Genomic DNA, 21,448 nt, shown 5'->3' with positions numbered 1-21,448 from the left:
GCAACGCAGTGACATGAGCAAGACGCTTAAGATGGTACTGTACATCCTACAGAGCTACAATAACTACCAGAGCATTATCATTGCTAAATCTACTGTTTCACTAATGCTATCATTTTGTGTTACTGTAATAAGTCATCCTTGATTCTTAGTATTTACTGCCATTTTTGAATGCCCTTGTTAAATAAATAATTTGCGTTATTATGGAGTTACAGTATTTAGATTTTTTGACCCATCATTTGCCAAGCCCAACCTCCACTTCTTTCCTGGCCATGGTGGGCATTGTCTTCTGTATTCCATTCCTTCCGTCTTTGCACGCAGTTAAAGCTGTTGTTATCAAGGGCGCTGAGAAGGTGGGGGTCAGCGATTGCCCCCACCTGTAACACTTCTCCTCTCTGACCACTACCACTGCGGCCATGCCTGTATTGCAGCGCAGCCGCAGCGGCATATTGGGCAGTGAGAGAGGGGAGACTGCTGCTGCTGAGCAGAAACAGATTCCTTGCTCACTGCCTGATGTGCCGCTGCACTGCTATATAGACATGGCCACAGCAAAAGTGGGCAAAGAGGATTGATGTTACATGTTTGCCACTGTACCGCCCCTATACGTGGAACCACCTATGTGCTGAGCACATGGCACAATGCATACCACTTTGCTTAAAAAAAAAATGGGAAGAGAAGCATGGCCACGCCTGTCTGATTCTGCCATTCCCCGGTATCAGGGCCCGTTGGAGCTCTTGACAGCCATTGTTAGCATGTGGGGACTGTTAAGCCACGAGGAGTAAATGGTACCTCCTTAGAGGAAGTACAGTATTGTTTGATAGGTTTTTTTTTGTTTTGTTTTTTTGCCAAGTACATGGTATGACTACTTGGAAGAAAGAGGACTCTTCCCTATAGATATTGCAAGTAATAAAGATGGAAATGCGGGGTGCATGGGAACTCATAATAAAATAAAAAAATACTTTTTTCATTGAGACAGACAGTGTCATGTTATTTTTATTACTATCATTTTTTTTTTTTTTGCAAGTACCATAGCCAAATGCAGGGAAGGGGAGTTCCAGTTGCCCGGAAACCCCCCTTCCCCACAGCCTGGCCAGCAGCCACTGCATGCAGGAGCTGCTGCTCATACCCAGTGGAACCAGATCTTCCAACCAAGTCTGCTGTGTGTTTGTGCGTCTGTGGATCTGAGTACTCAATCATCGCACCAGGGAGAGAATTGGGTAAGTGGCTTACCAAGGGCGTTTTAACAGAGGAGGGGTCCCCTACGCAGACTACAGGTGGACCCCCTCCTCTGTGTGGCGTAGTAGTCCCTGGCATTTGCCAGAGTCTACTGTGCATGTGCAGGTCTCCGGAAACATGGCGTCCGCAATGTTCCAGAGACCAATTTCACTACCGGGTCCGTGTGCACCGCATACATTGAACCCATTATAGAAACGTCAATGTGGCTTACCATGATCATTGGGCCTGCATATGTCTGAAGTACTGTATTACATGAACTGCATTTTGTTTGGGGCAGACTACAGTTTGCTACATGCTAATTATGCATCCTTCATGGGCTGGTGACAGTCGCTCTAAAATCAACCCTGTCAATCAAGCTGTGGCTACCAGGACACTGCGACATGCCACTGCGGCACCGCCACATGTGCAGTTCCAAAAACATTGGTGAGTTATGTATCAACGGTGTATCTATAATGGGTGAAAAGTGTGTTGTGCTCACGGACCCCTGGGTCCAGTGGGGCCCACACCGCACACCCTGCAGCCATTGCTTGAATACTTACCTCTCCAGCAGCAACAGCACTTCACAAGTCACTGGAAAAATGGTGCAGCAGCCATTTTTCCAGCATTTCGCAAATGCACAGTAAATAAATCACTGGGAAAATGGCCACCATGCCATTTTACAGGAGTCCTGTGCATGCGCACTAGTTTTTGGCACAGCTACTGCGTTGCCGGCTGGAGAGGAGGGGGCCCAGATGGGAACTGCACCCGGGCCTCCTCCTGTCTTAATACGCCCCTGCCAGGGTATGGTAAGTTTACAAAGTAATATTAAACCTGTCAAGCCACTTCTCATCGTTAGATGTACTATAAGTAGGTATAAGTGTACACACTTGTACATCTTACATACCTACCTGTACTATTGCTTTGGTGTTGGATGCATCTTAAGATACATCTGACTCAATGCGCAGAATATAATGAAGTCCAAGTTCGGCGGCCATACAAGATGCTGGCCAAACTCGTGCATTTTTTTTAAGGAGTAATCATTTACAAGGCATGTTTTAGCCTTTTAAAAGATTGCCCCTTAAAAAAGTCTGGGTTCAGCTGGCATTCTGAACGGCCACCGAACTCGAACTTCATTACATCCCTCCCCATATATTCAAGCATCTTGTTTTTTGCATATATCTTTTTCTATGTACATTGGGCCTAATTCAGCTTGGAACACTGTTGAGGGAGCGTTCGCATGCTGAAGCCCTGTGAAGTGTGCGCACACACAAAAGCCGCACTGCGCGTGCACACACAATGAGATGCAATGGCATTTCACTTGTGCGAACGCCTCCGTCTGATTGACAGGCAGAGGCATTCATGGGACGGGAGGAGGCGTTGCGTCAGCATTTAGGGGGCATCATGGCGGTGTTGGGGGGTTGCGGTCTGGACAACACAGGCGTGTATGGACCATTTGCGGGGTGGGCTGCGGCAGCTGCGTGAGGTCACACGCAGCCGCTGCGACCCAAAAGATGTCAGGTTGCCTTAGCAGCCATGCTGCGTAGGCAGAGGCAACCCTAAACATGTGAAAGCATCGCCGTCGTGCGATGCTTTCGCATGTTTGCAGGGAGGGCAGAGCCCGGCTTGCCGAGCGGACTTACCCTGTGCTAGGCGTCACCCCGCATGTCAGTGTAATGGATTGTAGATGGGCAATTTTTCACACATCTACGATCCATGCTGAATTAAGTCCATTGAGTGCTTAATTGTGCCCAAATTTAAATGAAGTTTAAAATGTTTTTACCCGTTTTTTTTTTTTCCTTAGACTCAACAGCTGACAGAGTCTTTGCTAATTATACAGCCAGTATATGTGAACTCTCTCTGGCAGTGTGCTAGAAATACAAGCCTCATAATACTCTTTAATTTTGTATTATATGTAAGAAGCGGCATGCATTATTAAAAGTCTGGGTTCTTTGATTCCGTGTTGCTGCATGCATTGTCATACTTACAGTGAGTCCAATGTTTTGCTGTATGTGCTGTTCACAGTTGTTATGAGGTTTGAATCTTATACAAGGATAATACATGTTTGGTATAATTTTTACCGCATTCACATTCATCTATAAACCAAAACCATGTTGGCAGTCTCACATTCTCTAGAGTGAACATGTTACATTACTTTACATAATGGCAAGTTGGAAAATGCGTTTCTATGGGAAGCCTTAATTTAAACCATCGTAAAGCTCTTTCAAATTATTATGCCAAAGCAATGCTGCTGAATTTTAAAGAGATCAATTTAGTCAGCTATAAAAAAATATATGAAGCAATTTCATTGCAATGAAAGTCTGACTGGTGGATAAATTATTAACATTGCAATAAATTCTAAATGAATGTATGTAATATATTTTTTGTGAGAGAAATGTAAAAGCATAGTGGTAAGATAGTGCCTTTAGATAACATGTAAAGGCGTTGTTCTCACAAAATCATATCATTTTTAATTGAACATTTATTTAGAAATTCAAAACAAAAAAACAGATGGTTTATACCCAATATAAAATAAGCCAGTTTTCTAGCAGCTCTCAAATGTATTAATACCATTAGCATATATACTGCATGTTCCATGTTATATATCCAAGTGCTGATTCAGTCATTCTCTGCATGTTATATAGAGATGTTAATCAATATTGCTAAATTGTCTTTTGCAGTACAAGCGGGACCTGTCTTATCCTTTATGAAGACAAGACCCTTATTGTAGACTGCCAAATTCTGGGAGCATCTGGCCATCAACATGTCTCTCCCCACCTACCCCAGAGCGCCATTGCTGCTCTGTGGTACTTTTCGTAAAAAAAAAAAAAACTAACAGTACTCATTACAGCTAGTAAAATGACCACTACACATTAAAGCACAAATATACATGAAAGAAACAGTAATATCTTTCTGTTCTTTTTGATTTTATAAATTTGCGTAAATTAACTCTGGAATTCAATAGGTGGATTATCTCTATGCTGCACAATATTCGATTGCTTTTACTTGATTTTTGTATCTTTATTTTCCTTGTAAACCAGATTTATGTTTATGGATGCAATTATTTGGTTTTCCACTCACTTTCTAAAAAAATTTTTGTGTGTGAGTAATGAGTATGAGCTTGTTATGTGTCAGATGAATTTCTTTATGACATCCAATAGTTACATTGGTTTAGGTAATATATATGGAGAATCTTGTAAACACTGAATTATTGTCCAATACTGACAGTTAAGTAGTCCTAATTAATGAGGATCGGGTGTTTTTGATATAGCAGACATTGGTGAACAGTCTGCAGAATGTGCTTTAAAACTTTATCACAAATGAAACTAAAAAGGATGGATGTTGATTTAAGGGGCCCATACATTAGGGGAGAATCAGGGCAATTCCCTGTTCTCCCATTGCCTATGTGGGATTGGAGAAATGTAACACGTTGGAAATCCTCTATTCTCTGATGTGGAGGAATCATCTGCCTGATGTGTGGTCCAGTGCTGTCTCAACAGTAGTGTAGGCCCCTGGACACAGCAATGCGCTGGGCCCCCTACACATCCTTCAGAGCAGAGGCGGAACTACCGGCAGTGCAGGCAGTGCACTGCACTGGGGCCCGCCTCTGTCCAGGGGCCCAAGCATGTAATGAGTCAAACTGACTCATTACATGCCGCTGTGCGCTGCGGGCAACCGCTGCCCGCAGCGCACAGCCGCCCGGCGAAGAGAGGAGAGGAGCAGCGGTACTACAGACGGGGGAAGGAGGAGGAGGGAGGCTGAGAAGGGAGCCGCAGCAGCGCTTTGTTACTGGTGGAGGCGCTGCTGCTGCTGCCCCTCTGCTTCCCTATAGGCTGTCTTCCGAGAACAGCCTATAGGGAAGCAGAGGGGCAGCAGCAGCAGCGCCTCCACCAGTAACACAGCGCTGCTGCGGCTCCCTTCTCAGCCTCCCTCCTCCTCCTTCTCTCCAGCCCGGGAATCGTCTCTGACGCTGCACCGAGGAGCCTGAGCCAGCGGAGAGGGTAAGTATAATTCTTCTTTCTTTCTTTCTTTCTTTCTTTCTTTCTTTCTTTCTTTCTTTCTTTCTTTCTTTCTTTCTTTCTTTCTTTCTTTCTTTCTTTCTTTCTTTCCTTCTTTCCTTCTTTCTTTCCTTCTTTCCTTCTTTCTTTCCTTCTTTCCTTCTTTCTTGTGCCTGCCTGCCGCAATGTGTAAAAATGGGGGACTACCTGCCGCACTGTGTAAAAATGGGGGACTACCTGCTGCACTGTGTAAAAAGGGGGGACTACCTGCCGCAATGTGTAAAAAGGGGGGCATACCTGCCGCAATGTGTAAAAAGGGGGGACTGCCTGCAGCAATGTGTAAAAAGGGGGGACTGCCTGCAGCAATGTGTAAAAAGGGGGGATTGCCTGCCGCAATGTGTAAAAAGGGGGGACTGCCTGCCGCAATGTGTAAAAAGGGGGGACTGCCTGCCGCAATGTGTAAAAAGGGGGAATCAGCCTGCCGCAATGTGTAAAAATGGGGGACTGCCTGCCGCTATGTGTAAAAAGGGGTAATCTGCCCAACGCAATGTGTAAAAAGGGGAATCTGCCTGCCGTAATGTGTAAAAAAGGGGGACTGCCTGACGCTATGTGTAAAACAGGGGGACTGCCTGACGCTATGTGTAAAAATGGGGAATCTGCCTGCTGCTATGTGTAAAAATGGGGAATCTGCCTGCCGTAATGTGTAAAAATGGGGACGCTGTCTGCCGTAATGTGTAACAAGGGCACGCTGTCTGCCGTAATGTGTAAAAAGGGCACGCTGTCTGCCGCTATGTGTAACAAGGGCACGCTGTCTGCTGTAATGTGTAAAAAGGGCACGCTGTCTGCCGTAATGTGTAACAAGGGCACGCGGTCTGCCGTTATGTGTAAAAAGGGCACGCTGTCTGCTGTAATGTGTAAAAAGAGGAATCTGTTCGCTGTAAGGTGTAAAAGGGTCTCTACCTGGTGTAGTGGTGCTACTGTGCGGCGTAATTTGAATAATGGAGACTACTGTGTTGGTATTATTTTGTGGCCACACCCCTTCCCCACGAAGCCACGCCACTATGTATTTTTGCGCGCGCCTACGGCGCGCACTGCCCCTGGGGTGGACTTGGATGGGGGGGGGCCCAAAGCATTTTGTCGCACCTGGGCCCACCGCTTGCTTGTTCCGCCACTGCTTCAGAGGAAGGGCTGGTGGATGCTATCAGTGGCAGGTTTGATGTCCCGTGGGCGGTAGGGGGTGTTCTATCTTCCGCACAGCATGTAGGACCTGGAGCAGTAATTTCTCCTTTACTGCACAGATGGGGCTAAACTGTACAAGGGGGCATTGGGCTGAATGAAGAAGCCCCTGTACATGACTTCCAGGGTGGTAGGGGGTGTTTAATATGCAGGAGAGGAGTGGATAGTGGAGTGGGCTTAATATTTATAATTTTCCGGTGGGAGGGCAGATTGCTTGACTGCAGAGATATCTCAAGTTTCTGAAAATATGTTTCTTAGCATTAAATGGGATTAAAAAAAAACTAGAGAGCCCCACCTTTCAGGAGGTTCTGGGGACATTGGGATCAGAGTTTAGGAGCCAGAGCAATTCACCAATGACAATATAAAACTGCATATTAGGCATGTGGAGCTGGAGCAGGGACCAGCTGCTAGAAGGCTGATATCTCTGGTTCTGGGCAGAATAGAGACAAGCTGCCAGTGTTTACTGAAAGGGGAGAGTCCCAGATTTTGGATTATGCCTTCAGAAAAACTCTAAGTCAGACAGAACCCAAGATATCTGGCTGGGAAGAGCAATTAACAGGCTTGGATGGGGACCACTGGTTTCAAGTCGGATATCTCCGGTTCCCCAGGGCCGATTTTCAAAAATCTGGTACCCCTGGAAAGAGGGGACCCTCGGCTATCAGCCTAGGGCCCTTATACTCCTGGGGCCCTTGGGCAAGAGCCCATTGAGCCCATACGAAAAGACGGCCCTGGTGTGGTCCGCATTACTCTTTCATTAGCAATTTTTGTTTGATTTCTACTGTAGCAAACAAATCCTGAGAGAGTTTAAATTATAAAAATATTTCTATGACGCCTGACATAAAACCCATCCCTGTAATGTGACTCTACTTGTACAAATAGCTAAAACTAGGAAAGGAGTCCAATGCCTTCTCTATCAGAGCTTTCAATTTAATACATTATCCAGTGCCTCTGGTGCTAAAATGTCCGATCCCTTAGCTCAACTTTAGAGATTGTTCCTCAAACCACGTTAATTTCCATTGCTCATTTTTTCAGTGTCATGAACCTACTGGTCCTACCTCCCTCAACCATTGCTGCCCTTGACTCCGCATGGACTTGATGGTTATTCCAATTATTTTTCCATTACCTCCCAAAATGGCTTAATTCCAACCCTGATGAATGCCCCCCTCAGGTTCTATGATTCAGAAAATTGTTAGGAACCCAAATCTTAGTCAAAATGAACGATCAATTAATCTCCTGAAGGTGGATATTATGTAAAATTAATAGTAAATATATTAAATCCCCTTTCTCTAGCATCCATAAGGGATATTGGGGACAGAATTAGTATGATGGGGTATAGATGGGTCCAAAGGAGCCAGTGCACTTAAAATTTCTTCAACTGGGTGTACTGGCTCCTCCCCTCTATGCCTCCTCCTACAGGTCAGTTTAGAAAGAAGTGCCCTCAGGAGAGGATGCACACTCTGCAAGCTCCAGAGTTTTACTTCAATTTCTTTTAAACTTTTATTTCTTTCACTATGCTGTTTGGGCAACAGCATACCTGCCCCGTGGGAGTTAGGGAGGGGGGGGGGAGGTCACCGGCCTCTTAAGGTGCAGAGCTGCTTCCACGCTGCAGAACGACAGTCCTGAGGTGCAGTTTGTTCAGCGGGGCATGGCGCCTTGGCTGTGGCAGCCGCAGCATGCCGCACACCCCTAACGCTGCCTGAAGGTGATCATCGGTGGTGAGTACACACCGGAGACCCCCCGCTAAAGGGGTCCCCCGATTCACTGTGTGGCACAAGCGCTGGTGAGGCATACGGGTCTCTCCTGGGGGGACCTGCATTGACCCCTGCATGAGACTGGCTTAATACAACTGTACCAAGCATTTATGTGAGGCTACAAACACTTAGGAGACCTGGCCAGTATAAAAATTACATAGTAGCTCCGGCACCATAGCGGGGGGCGGAGCTACATAAGAGCGGACTCAGCAGCATTTTGGCGCCTTCCTCTGCATAAGCAGCAGCCTCACACAGCTCCTCCATAACGGTCACACGTTGGATCACTGGTACAGGGTGTAGTGGGGGAGAGCCGCTATATTGTGCACAAAAATCATCCCTCTGAGGGATTTTTCATTAGATAGACTTACTGTTTACAGTATATGTATATATATAAAATGCTGACAGCCTCACTGGGGCTGTGCAGCGTTGGGTGCACTGGTGTCCTCTCTCCTGTGTCTCCTCTCACATGCAATAGGGCAGGCTTGAATTGTATTTCAGGCTGTGTTGTATGTGTATTGTACCTGTTTTTCTTCACAATGGTAAAACAGAAGTTATGCAGTGTGTGTAATGCTAGATTTTCCCCTAGCTCATCCGACTCAATATCATGTGAGCAGTGTAGTCAGTTATCACAAAATGCTGATAACTGGGGGCTATCAAAACTATGATGTCTGATATGTCATCTCAACTCACTGCAAATGCCAATAAAACTCAGGAACTGCAACAAGCAGTGGCAAATATAGCTACAAAACAGCCCCCCCTGTCCACTGCAGTTGCACAAAAGCGTGCTTTACCTGCACTCTTATCTGATACTGATGATGATATACAGGATGATGGGGATGATGTGGACCCCATAAGCAGGGACTCCACCCCTACACATGGTATTGAACCCCTCATATTGGCTATTCAGGATGTGTTAAAGCTCACCCTGGAGGATGCTACTACTCAGCAGTCATTTTTCCTCCCACAAAACAAACTGATTCTAAAGAATTAGATGATTTATTTAAATTAGCCTTGAAAAATCCAGACAAAAAATATCAGGTGCCCAAGAGGTACTGTACCTTTTCCTTTGCCCCTGAAGGCAGGAAATTCTGGGAGGAATCTCCAGCAGTGGAAGTCTCCATCTCTCGCCTTTCTAAAAAGGCGGTGCTTCCTGCTCCGGGCTCTTTCACTGTAAAAGATCCGGGGAATAGGAAAATAGAGACCACTCTAAAATCTACCTACACTGCTGCAGGTGTAGCTCAAAGGCCGGTCATTGCTGGTTGCTGGATGACACATGCCTTTCATAAATGGGCTACTCAAATTCAAGAGGGCCTTTCAGGGGATATGACCTTGGTTACTACTGTAACTTTCCTAAAACACATTCAGGACATGGCAAAAGTCCTCTGTGACTCCGTTAAAGAGATTGGCAATATACAGGCTAGAACATTTGCTATGGCTGTGTCTGCTCGCAAAGCCATATGGTTGCGTCAGTGGATTGCAGACACTGACTCCAAACGTAATGTGTAATCTCTTCCATTCACAGGAGAATGGCTCTTCAGAGGGGAATTGGACACATGGATCTCCAAAGCTACTGCTGGGAAATCCACGTTTCTCCCTTCAGGGGCTCCACCTGCTAGACTTACCTACCTGGGACCATCTTCTCCCGAGGGGACCTCGAGGTGGTGGCTCGATTACATCACTTCAGTCACATCTGGGACAGTTCCTGACAAGATGCCTGGGTAAGGGACCTTATCTCTCAGGGTAACAAGCTGGAGTTCGACAGTGCTCCTCCCCAACGATTCAGGCTTGCCAGCTTTGGAAAATATGCGTGTAACGCTACTTCTGGCCATCGACAAGTTGGTCCAGTCCCAGGTCATTGTTCCAGTACCCCTGATACAACAATAACAAGGTTACTACTCCAGTCTGTTTGTAGTGCCAAAACCAGACGGGTCTGTGGGACCCATTTTGAATCTGAAGTCCTTGAATCCTTACCTAAAGGTTTTCAAATTCAAGATGGAATCTTTGAGAGCGGTGATCGCTGGCCTGGAACAACAAGAATTCTTCGTGTCCCTGGATATCAAGGATGCCTACCTGCAAATCCCGATTTGGCCTCCTCATCAGGCCTATCTATGGTTCGCCCTACTGAACAATCACTACCAGTTTCAGGCGTTGCCTTTCAGCCTGTCTACAGCACCGAGGGAGTTCACGAAGGTGATGGCGGAAATGATGTTCCAGCTCAGAGTCCAGGGGCTCAACATTGTACCTTACCTGGATGATCTCCTTATAAAAGCGAGTTCCAGGGAGCTTCTACTGCTCAATATAGATAGCACTAGCCAACTTCTGTCTCACCATTTGTGGATTCTCAATTTACAGAAGTCCCATCTGGAGCCGTCTCAACGGCTCCTGTTTCTGAGCATGATGCTGGATACTGTAGCTCAAAGAGTGTTTCTCCCAGAGGACAAGGTGAGAAAACTCCAAGAGATGGTTCGCATGGTTCTTCGTCCTGTTCGGGTTTCCATTCACCTTTGCATAAAGTTGTTGGGGAAAATGGTGGCCTCGTATGAGGCGATATTGTTCGGCAGGTTACATGCCAGACCTTTCCAATTGGACATCTTGAACAAGTGGTCTGGATCACATCTCCAGATGCAACAACTAATTCAGCTGTCACCCCAGGCCAGGATTTCCCTCCTGTGGTGGTTGCAGTCTTCCAACCTGCTGGAAGGTCGACGTTTCGGGATTCAGGATTGGACCTTCCTCACGACAGATGCGAGTCTGAGAGGATGGGGAGCTGTCACCCAGGGGGCGCAGTTCCAGGGCAGGTGGTCTGCCCAAGAGGCCCTACTCCCAATCAACATTCTGGAACTTCGGGCGATATACAATGCTCTGCTTCAGGCCTCCCCCTGCTCAGGGAACAGGCGATCCAGGTTCAGTCGGACAATGCCACGGCAGTGGCGTACATCAATCGACAAGGAGGGACAAAAAGCAAGGCCTGCATGCGAGAAGTGTCAAAAATACTTCTCTGAGCGGAAAGAAATGCAAGAGCACTGTCCGCAATTTTCATTCCGGGTGTGGACAACTGGGAAGCGGACTTCCTGAGTCGCCACAACCTCCACCCGGGGGAGTGGGGATTACATCCTCAGGTGTTTCAACAGATTGTCAACAAGTGGGGATACCCGCAGATCGACATGATGGCATCTCGCCTCAACAAAAAGCTTCGCTGCTACTGCTCGCGAACCAGGGACCCTCAGGCTAGTGCAGTGGATGCACTGATGTCACCTTGGCCTTACCGACTGATCTACCTATTTCCTCCGATCCCATTGAGCCCAAGGGTGCTTCAATGGTTCAGACATCACGGAGTCCAAGCAATCCTGATTGCTCTGGATTGGACCAGAAGATTGTGCTATGCAACTCTTCTGGACATGTCCGTAAAAGACCCTTGGCCTCTGCCGTTACAAAAGGATCTTCTTCAGCAAGGACCGCTCGTCTACCCGGACTTACAGTGGCTTCGTTTGACGGCATGGAAGTTGAGCGGAATATCCTAGCTCACAAAGGGTTTTCCAAAAATGTCATTGCCACTATGGTGCAAGTCAGAAAACCTGTGACAGCAAAACATTATCATCATATCTGGAGGAGATACGTCTCTTGGTGCGAGGAACGCACGTATCCGCCTGCGGAGTTTCACTTGGGACGTTTTCTATGTTTCCTGCAGGCTGGTATGGATAAAGGCTTACGTCTGGGTTCCGTTAAGGTCCAGATTTCAGCTCTTTCAATTTTCTTTCAGAAGAAATTGGCTCTGTTGCCAGAAGTTCAGACCTTCTTACAAGGGGTGCTCCACATACAACCTCTCTTTGTGCCGCCTACGGCACCCTGGGCTTTGGATGTAGTGTTACAATTTCTACAGTCCTCCTGGTTCGAGCCTCTGATGACAGTAGAATACAAGTACCTTATGTGTAAGACAGTGATGTTGTTGGCCCTGGCTTCTGCTAGACGTGTCTCAGAATTGGGGGCCTTATCATGTAAAAGTCCCTACTTGGTCTTTTACGAGGACAGAGCGGAGCTCCGGACTAGACAGCAGTTCCTGCCGAAGGTTGTCTCTGCTATCCATCTGAATCAACCTATTGTGGTTCAGTCTTTGGATGTGGTGCGTGCTTTGAAGATCTATGTCAAGCTCCCAACTCAGGTCAGGAAGACAGATTCCTTATTCGTGCTCTATAATGCGAAGAAGAAGGGTTGTCCTGCTTCAAAGCAGTCCATTGCTCATTGGATTAGCTTACTATCCAACAGGCCTATGTGTCGGCTGCCTTACCTGTTCCTAAGTTGCTAAAGGCCCACTCTACGAGATCAGCAGGCTCTTCCTGGGCGGCTGCCCGTGGAGTCTCGGCCTTGCAACTATGCTGAGCTGCTACCTGGTTGGGGAAGAACACCTTTGTGAAATTCTACAAATTTGATACCCTGGCCAAAGAGTATACCAGTTTGGGCATGCGGTGCTGCAACAGTCTCAGCACATTATGCACATTCCCGCCTGTACTGCAAGCTTTGTGACATTTCCATCGTACTAATTCTGTCCCCAATATCCCTGGATGCTAGAGAAAATAGGATTTTAAATCCTTTTCTTGTAGTCCATAAGGGATATTGGGCACATAATGACTACATCTTATTGAATAATTTATACATTTCACTATCGTCCTCAGAGACAGATCTATCAAAATTATCACCAGAGTTGACAATATATTTACTACGTCTCTCTAGACGTTCAGTAATGCATTTGAGACCTGACATGGTAATTACTGAGCTGCCCACTCTTCAGCAAAAAGAAATAAAGAATCCAAAAACACAAAAACAAGGGGGCGCTAGTAAGCTGGCTATGAGACAACTAATCGGAAATGACTGCCGCTTCACAAATTGAGGTGCTGAGCCTCAAAAAAAACAGAAACTGAATAACAAACACAATGAAGCGCTATCATAATTGATATTGTTATTTATCCTTATATAAGTAATGTGTCTATTGTTCTCTGGAAACAGACCAATGACCCAAAACAACTAATTATTAATTATATCTTCTTATCTTTATAATCTTTGCTCTGCTTATGTTCTATTGGTACTTGATACCATTTATTATAGAGCTTTAATATTGGAATAGTGATTGATGGAGTCATTATGTTTGGCAGAAACCCGTCATTGGTGGGATCAGGTCACTCTCCAAAAATATCTGGATAAGGACCTGATCCCAAGGGGTTTGAGAATATTTAAAAACTCCTCATTTAAAGAAGATGAACTGTTTATGGAGATGTGGAATAATGCTCTAGATGATTGCTCTAAAAATCTTATGAAATTATTAATCAAATACAGAGGAGAAAGAGTTCTAGAAATTCAGAAAGAAATTGAACAAGTCTATTGGGATCTAAAAAAATTCTCACAACACCCAAGCTTTGAAATGAGAGACAATAGGATCAATTGCAAAGTAGAAGATTTTGAAAAGGAGCTGATCAATAGAAAAGATGAGAAACTACATAGAGATAAGGAAGATTATAATAAGGACCAGATCCGTACCTATAATAGAAAAATCAAAGAACCCAAATATACGGCACCCTCTAGAGATTTTTCTGGAAATAGAAACAGTAGGAGAGGTTATTATTCCCCAAATAGAAATCATTGGAAACAAAATTCCAGTGAATTTAAACCACAACAATATAGGCAGAGGGACTTCTCACAAAGAGGTCAGAGACAATATAATGTTAAAAGAAGAGATTATAGACCCAGGGAGGTTTCCACACATAACAGATTTGAGCCACTTAATGATCTGGAGGCTCAGGCATCTGGATTCTCACCCTCCTATAGAGGGGAAAATAGAAAGCCGTCACCAAGTCGGCAACCATCACGTTTTTTAGGGAAGGGCAATTACACCAATCATCAAAGGTCCCCACAATTTCAAGGAAGAGAGGATCACGAAATAAAATGGAGTGGAAAAAGGGGAAGGGAGGAAGTAGAAGAAGAGAGAGAGGATGTAGAGGAGGGAGGAAGCTCAACAAAAATTCCAAACAAAAGTGTCAGGAGGAGATAGGCCCCACTGGGGTATTTAATCTCTCAGATAAACCTATATCTAATGACCCCATTGTACTGGATTCCAATGACCAGATTCCTCTTGAAATATTGGAGTCCCTTCTCTCTGAAAATGTAGTTGATCAAGAAATATCCACACCAACAATCAAATTATATGATATTACAAGTAAAGAATCATCTTTTAAGAACCCATCTGACTTTTATCCTCTACAATACCAAGGACCTTTCATAGAAAGTTTTTATTCCACCACCATGGAGTATTTTAGGAAACTTTGTCAAAAAGTGGAATCCAATAGAAATAAGAATAGGTTCTGTAAAGACAATCTTACTAAAAAAGAGAGAATGGCCCTTAAGAAACTTATAGCTGACACTGACCTTACATTTAGACAGGCCGATAAAGGTGGTGGACTCGTAATACAAAATAGAAGGGACTATATTCTTGAAGCAGAAAGACAACTGAATAATGTTTCTTTCTATACGAAATTAAAAACCGACCCTACGGTTGCATATCAGATTGAATTAAAAACCCTTTTGGATACAGCTCTTGCGAATGGCACTATATCTAAGGACACATGGCACTTTTTGTTTTCTTTGCACCCTGTCAACCCTATATATTATCATTTACCAAAAATTCACAAACACATCACTGCTCCACCCGGTCAGCCCATAATTTCTGGTGTTGGTTCACTAACCACTAATTTATCTTCTTTTGTTGATGCACATCTTCAAGGTTACGTAACGTCACTGCAGTCTTATTTAAGAGACACATCGGACTTTTTGAATAAAATAAATCAAATTGTCTGGAAAGATACTTATAAGATTATAACATGTGATGTTCAAGCACTGTATACGAACATCCCACATAACAAAGGGATATTGGCTGTACAATATTATCTACAGAATGATCCCACTATTTCTGAGTCGTTACGCAGCTTTTTATTATCATCCATTCAATTTATATTATCACATAATTATTTTTTGTTTGAATCACAATTTTTTTTTGCAGTCACTGGGTACAGCCATGGGGACCAAGTTCGCTCCGAGTTTTGCCAACCTCTATATGGGGTGCTTCGAGGAGCGCCACATTTGGGGTGGCAGACACGGGGCGAACTTGGTCTTCTTTGGGCGTTATATAGATGATTTATTTATAATTTGGGATGGGGATTACACCACAGTCACAGATTTAATTCAGAGTTTTAATAATAAAGAATTTAATTTGAAATTCACACATAATGTAAGTGATACTTCTCTTAACTTTTTGGACATTACAGTAAAAGTAATATATAAACAACTTCACACTGTCACGTTCACCAAGGATGTAGATTGCAATAAGTATCTTCATTTCGATAGTTGCCATCACAAGAGCTGGAAAACTAACATTCCAAAAGGCCAATTTATGCGAATCCGTAGGAATTGTTCCAATGATATGGATTATACTACACAGACAGAAGCCTTATTTGCATCCTTCCTAAAACAAGGGTACCCTAAAAACTTATTAGAAAAAACACGTATAGAGGTGAATTCAATGGATAGAGAAGGACTCCTTGTGCCTAAGAAAAATAGGATTAAACATCTAGAAACTAACTCTAAACATTCATTGACTTTTGTAATGAAATATAATACATCAGCCACCGAGATTAAACGTATTATCAATAAAAATTATAGTCTATTGAAGCTTGATAAGTTTTTATCAAATGACATTCGAGACTCACAGAAAGTTGTCTTTAGAAAGGCCGATAGTCTAAAATCTAAACTAGCACCCAGTATGCTTAGACCTTGTTCTATTAAGACAACTAATACGAAGAATTGGCTGGATTTAAATCCAAAACCAAAAGGTTTTTTTAAGTGTGGTAAGTCTAGGTGCCACACATGTGATCATGCAGCACATCGCTGTAGCACCATTACATCATTCAGCAATAAAGAAATATTTGAACTAGGATCCTTTCTTAACTGTCAGTCCCGTTATGTCATATATGTGGTTACTTGTGGGTGCGGCATCCAATATGTGGGCCGCACCACGAGAACATTGAATGTTCAGTTTCTAGAACATAGGAGATTCCTTATCAAAGGTAATAGAACACATAGTCTACCTCATCATTTTGAATCATGTCACAAGTGGATCCTCAAAGACGTGAAAGTTCAAGCCATTGAACAGATCCCCCCATCAATTAGAGGGGGAGATAGGTTCAAGAAGCTCTGTCGCAAGGAGGCATTTTGGATCTATAAACTTGGAACTATGGTCCCTGCAGGCCTTAATGATACTATTGAACTTAACAACATCTAATCATTTGGTCAATGAACAGGTCCCTCCATCTCTCTCTTCCTCACACATTTTTTTCTCCCTCCCCGTCCTTCTCTCTTCCCATTTCCATTTTCCCTTTATAGGTTTTAATAAATAATACACTTTGAGTTAACTGAATACATATAGGTGTAGCAGCCTTAACCCTTCAGTTTCCAGACAAGAATATACTTAAGGTTTGAGACTTGGTATTAGCTTTTGTTTCTATTGTGAGAGGTAGTGGTGGACTCTAGGATTCACTAGCCTAAGAAAATACATGCCTCTATAGATTATTAATTGTACTGTCATTCACAATAAAGCAGTTAATTAATTTATATATTTTTTGAGAATATATTTTATTATGTACACTATCTGGTCCTAAATCATATTCTATTGATTAATCCACCTTTAGATATATTTCCATCTTTATATCCTTATATAAGTAATGTGTCTATTGTTCTCTGGAAACAGACCAATGACCCAAAACAACTAATTATTAATTATATCTTCTTATCTTTATCATCTTTGCTCTGCTTATGTTCTATTGGTACTTGATACCATTTATTATAAAGCTTTAATATTGGAATAGTGATTGAAGGGTTTTTTGACTCAGTTCTAACGTATTTGGAATATTATTAGGTTTAATTGATTGCCTGTGGTAATGTCTAGCTATGAGACACTGATTTTTAACCTTGCAATTAGCCCAATGTTTTTTTAAAAGGCAGCTGTCTTCATATATATATATATATATATATATATATATATTTATTTTTTATTTTTTTTATAAATTGGTATTAACTTTCTGTGTAATAATTAAAATAATTTTCTAGATTGTTATTTATAGATAACAAAATGCTTTTTATCTGAAACACTAATGCATTACTAATTGAGGGCTATGATCAAATAAGCAGACATAGCTCTGATCCTTTTGCTCGTTTGTTGGTTAATTGACAGCTGCAATAGAAATCAGGGAATAAAGGTGTATAAAAGAGCCCAAAGGTATTGGAGGCAGTACTTCTGATGAAACAGCCCCGGTATTGAGGCTGAGAAACGCGTCAAGCACCCCGCCTGGCAATTTGCCCGTCATCCTGCTGACCACTTTCATTAACACGGCTCACATCTAGCAGTACGTCCCGGACGGTTTTCAACGATCAATTCACCGCCCGGCACACTGCTGACCGCTACGGAGACACAGGATACAAGCTGTCTCCGACAACCTCCTAACAATTACGGAGAGGGAGCGGTCGGGTCTCACCAACACCACGGAGAAAAGTCTTCTCAGTCACCCACAGCTCCGGTCAGATCGTTCTTGGCTTCAGTGCTATCAAGTGGGTAGCCGGCGCCCACAGATACTACACGATCAATTGCACTGTCTGAGGCTGGGGTAAGCATAATTAACAGACTAGACTGCCAAATAGCGTTCTTGCTTAAAACTGTTATTGTGCCTCATACAACAAATATACAAAATAAATTATCCCCTGCCAAGCCTCTCAAGTTCTGTTTAAATATTACCGGAGCATTGGAGGTGTTATGATTCTAATACTCAGGTCTGGGGTGATCTTATGTGAAAGGACCTGAATACCAGAACGTAATGCTGGGAAAGGGGAAAGGAATGGGAATAGCCCCTGGCGCCCTATCTCCGTTGTCTCGCCCGTGCTGTCAGTACACTCTTGCAAGACTATGGTTGCTTGGACCCATGGCAGCCGCGTTTGAAGGGCGGATTACGTCTGCCCAACTCCGATGCCCCCTCAGGTCTTAATGAGAGACAAAGAGTGAACCGAGACAGGGTGATAACAAGGGGCCCTCTAACTAAACAACAAGGCCAGGGGCTACTAACAAACCTAAAACTAAAGTATGCGCGGATTACCGCCAGGGAAAGAACAACCAAAATACTCCACTTGTCCACTCTCCTACACGGCACCGCCGAGTTCCGGAGAGGACTGTGGAAGCGGATACCTCCGCAAATGCTCCAAAACCAGAACACAATATAAAGCGGCCAAGGACGCAGCACGCGGCAGAGCCGCCACTCACGAAACCAAACGAGATCCTCTAAAGACTGTCACAGGTAAATGAGGACCAGGAGAACTCCTTGGGATGAGATGACAAACACCAAGACTCAGGAACTCAGAGGACTGGAATGACCGGGCACAGCAGACCAGGAACAGACATTCACCAACATGAGCAGCATGCATGAAACTATCACCGGCGTCTGTGTGAGGCACTGAGAAGGTATTTAGCAGGGAATCCTCCAATCAGAGTCCAGAGCCTGATTACAATGAATGTCGTGCAGCTGCCTTGCTGCACGACCAGAAAACATGTGTGCACAGTTAAATAATCAACCCAGCAACGGGGAACGCGGTCCGTCCGTGGCGTCCCCGTTGCTAGGGTCCCGGTGGCTCGGCGCGCCCGGCGTCCTAGCGTTGCTAGGGAGCCGGCGGCTCAGCGCGCACGGCGTCCTAGCGTTGCTAGGGATCCGGCGGCTCAGCGCGCACGGCGTCCCTAGTTGCTAGGCGCCGGGCCGGGAGGAAGTCCCGGACCGCGGCGCCTAACAGGAGGAGTGGAATTCTTAACCGTGAACTTTGCTAATTTCCTCATTATTGATGGACTTTTATATATATTTTAGAAGTATCCCATGGACCCTTCTGTCCAGTGAATACACGTGTGGAGTTTCATACAAAAGAATTTGGTCTATTGCAGAGTGTCACATTATGTCATTCTAAACATTAATGGATACATTGATAATAGGAGCATTTTGCTAGTGAGTTATAGTAAATTGTTACAGTGTTTTGTGCATGCTACTAAGAAGGTTTACATGTTTTTAGTCACAGGATGTTTATTAATACATTTTTGAATTTTTAAAATAAATAACAATATCGATTATGATAGCGCTTCATTGTGTTTGTTATTCGGTCATTCCGAGTTGTTCGCTCGTTGCCGATTTTCACTATGCTGCGATTTGGTGCTAAATGCGCATGCGTATGGTACGCAGAGTGCATGCGCTAAGTTATTTTACACAAAACTTAGTAGATTTGCTGGTGTTCGTGCGGCGCTTTTCAGTCGCACTGCTGATCAGTGAATGATTGACAGGAAAGGGGCGTTTCTGGGTGGTAACTGAGCGTTTTCCGGGAGTGTGCTAAAAAACGCAGGCGTGTCAGGGAAAAACGCAGGAGTGGCTGGAGAAACGGGGGAGTGGCTGGCCGAACGCAGGGCGTGTTTGTGACGTAAAACCAGGTACTAAACAGACCGAGGTGATCGCAATCTAGGAGTGGGTCTGGAGCTACTCAGAAACTGCTTGAAAATTTTTAGTAGCAATTCTGCTAATCTTTCGTTCGCTATTCTGCTAAGCTAAGATACACTCCCAGAGGGCGGCGGCCTAGCGTTTGCAATGCTGCTAAAAGCAGCTAGCGAGTGAACAACTCGGAATGACCACCAATGGCATGGCTATATAGGCAGTCATATTGATCCAGTATATGCCAACATTTTTAAGGATAAATATGCTTATGCTTGTTTGCCATTGAAGCATGTTATTAAATATACTGTACATCAACAATGTTTTACTAATATATATAGACAGTAGGGACACATTAGATGGTATGTTAAATTATCTTAATACACTTAAAAGTTGACCAGATTCATAATCTAGGTTTGTACCCCTGAGATCAGTTGCTTTGCTGTGACTATTATTACAACTGATATTAGGTTTGGGTATAGGTTCTTATCTATGTCTACGCAGCTGCAACTTTTAATGTGGATCCAGGTTTTTGTGCGAATTCAGCATGGATCCTGCTTTTTGAGTGGAACTGTCAAGGTGTGTGTGTGTGTGTGTGTGTGTGTGTGTGTGTGTGTGTGTGTGTGAAATTAGTGTATTTGTGTGATCTTAGGGCCTAATTCATGTTTGAATGCAATGCCGATGTTCACGCAACTGAACGTTTATCAGTAGACTGCACATGTGCCACGATCGCACTACGCACACGCCAAAGTACCTTTGTGATGCTGCTTGCAGTGAGATTTTTAATGCAGAGTGATTGACAGGAAGGGACCACTTGAGGGAGGTAGCAGGGAGTGGTGGCAAAAAGGCAGGAGTGTAACAGCCATTTTCAGGGCGTGTAACTGATTTCAGCTGCAGTCATGTACATACATAAACATGGCGCTAGCATCGCTACTGCCGCGACCAGTCTGTATGATGACCATATAATCACTTGAGAAGTCGATGTTCCTTGTTATTGTGTCAGAGCTGCATATGCAGTGCACTTGCTGAGGATCTAGTGGGCGTCTCTACTCTTTTCTGTGCCACAGATTCACTTGTGATGACTAGAAAAGTCCATAGCCTGAAAAATCACAGCTGCGTAGGCATTTGCATACAAACATGAATTAGGCCCTCAGTGTGGATCTGACAATATCTGGGTGTTTTTTGCGAATTTGGTGCAGGTCCCTGTGGTTTTGTCTGAATTTTGAGTGGATACAGATTTTTCTATCTTCCAGCAGAGAATAACTTTAAGATCTATTGCAAGCCAGGGATAGATTAACAGGGTGTGGTTCGTTTTATCGACAGTATCTAGGTCGACAATGTTTAGGTCGACCACTATAGGTCGACAGTCACTAGGTCGACATGGATGGAAGGTCGACAGGGTTTCTAGGTCGACATGTGCTAGGTCGACAGGTCTAAAGGTCGACATGAGGAATTTATTTATTTTTGTGTCGTTTTCTTCGTAGAGTGACCGGGATCCCAAATTAGTGCACCGCATCCCCTCGCATGGCTCGCTTCGCTCGCCATGCTTCGGGCATGGTGCCTTCGCTCCGCTACCGCTTCGCTCGGCACACTTTACCGTTCCAATCATAGTCCACGTGGATCGTTAAGTAAGAAAAGAAAAAAAAATGTGAAAAACTCATGTCGACCTTTAGACCTGTCGACCTAGCACATGTCGACCTAGAAACCC

This window comes from Pseudophryne corroboree, chromosome 5 (genome assembly GCF_028390025.1).
Source record: "Pseudophryne corroboree isolate aPseCor3 chromosome 5, aPseCor3.hap2, whole genome shotgun sequence".
NCBI lineage: Eukaryota > Metazoa > Chordata > Amphibia > Anura > Myobatrachidae > Pseudophryne > Pseudophryne corroboree.
Note: the sequence above shows the minus strand (reverse complement) of the source record.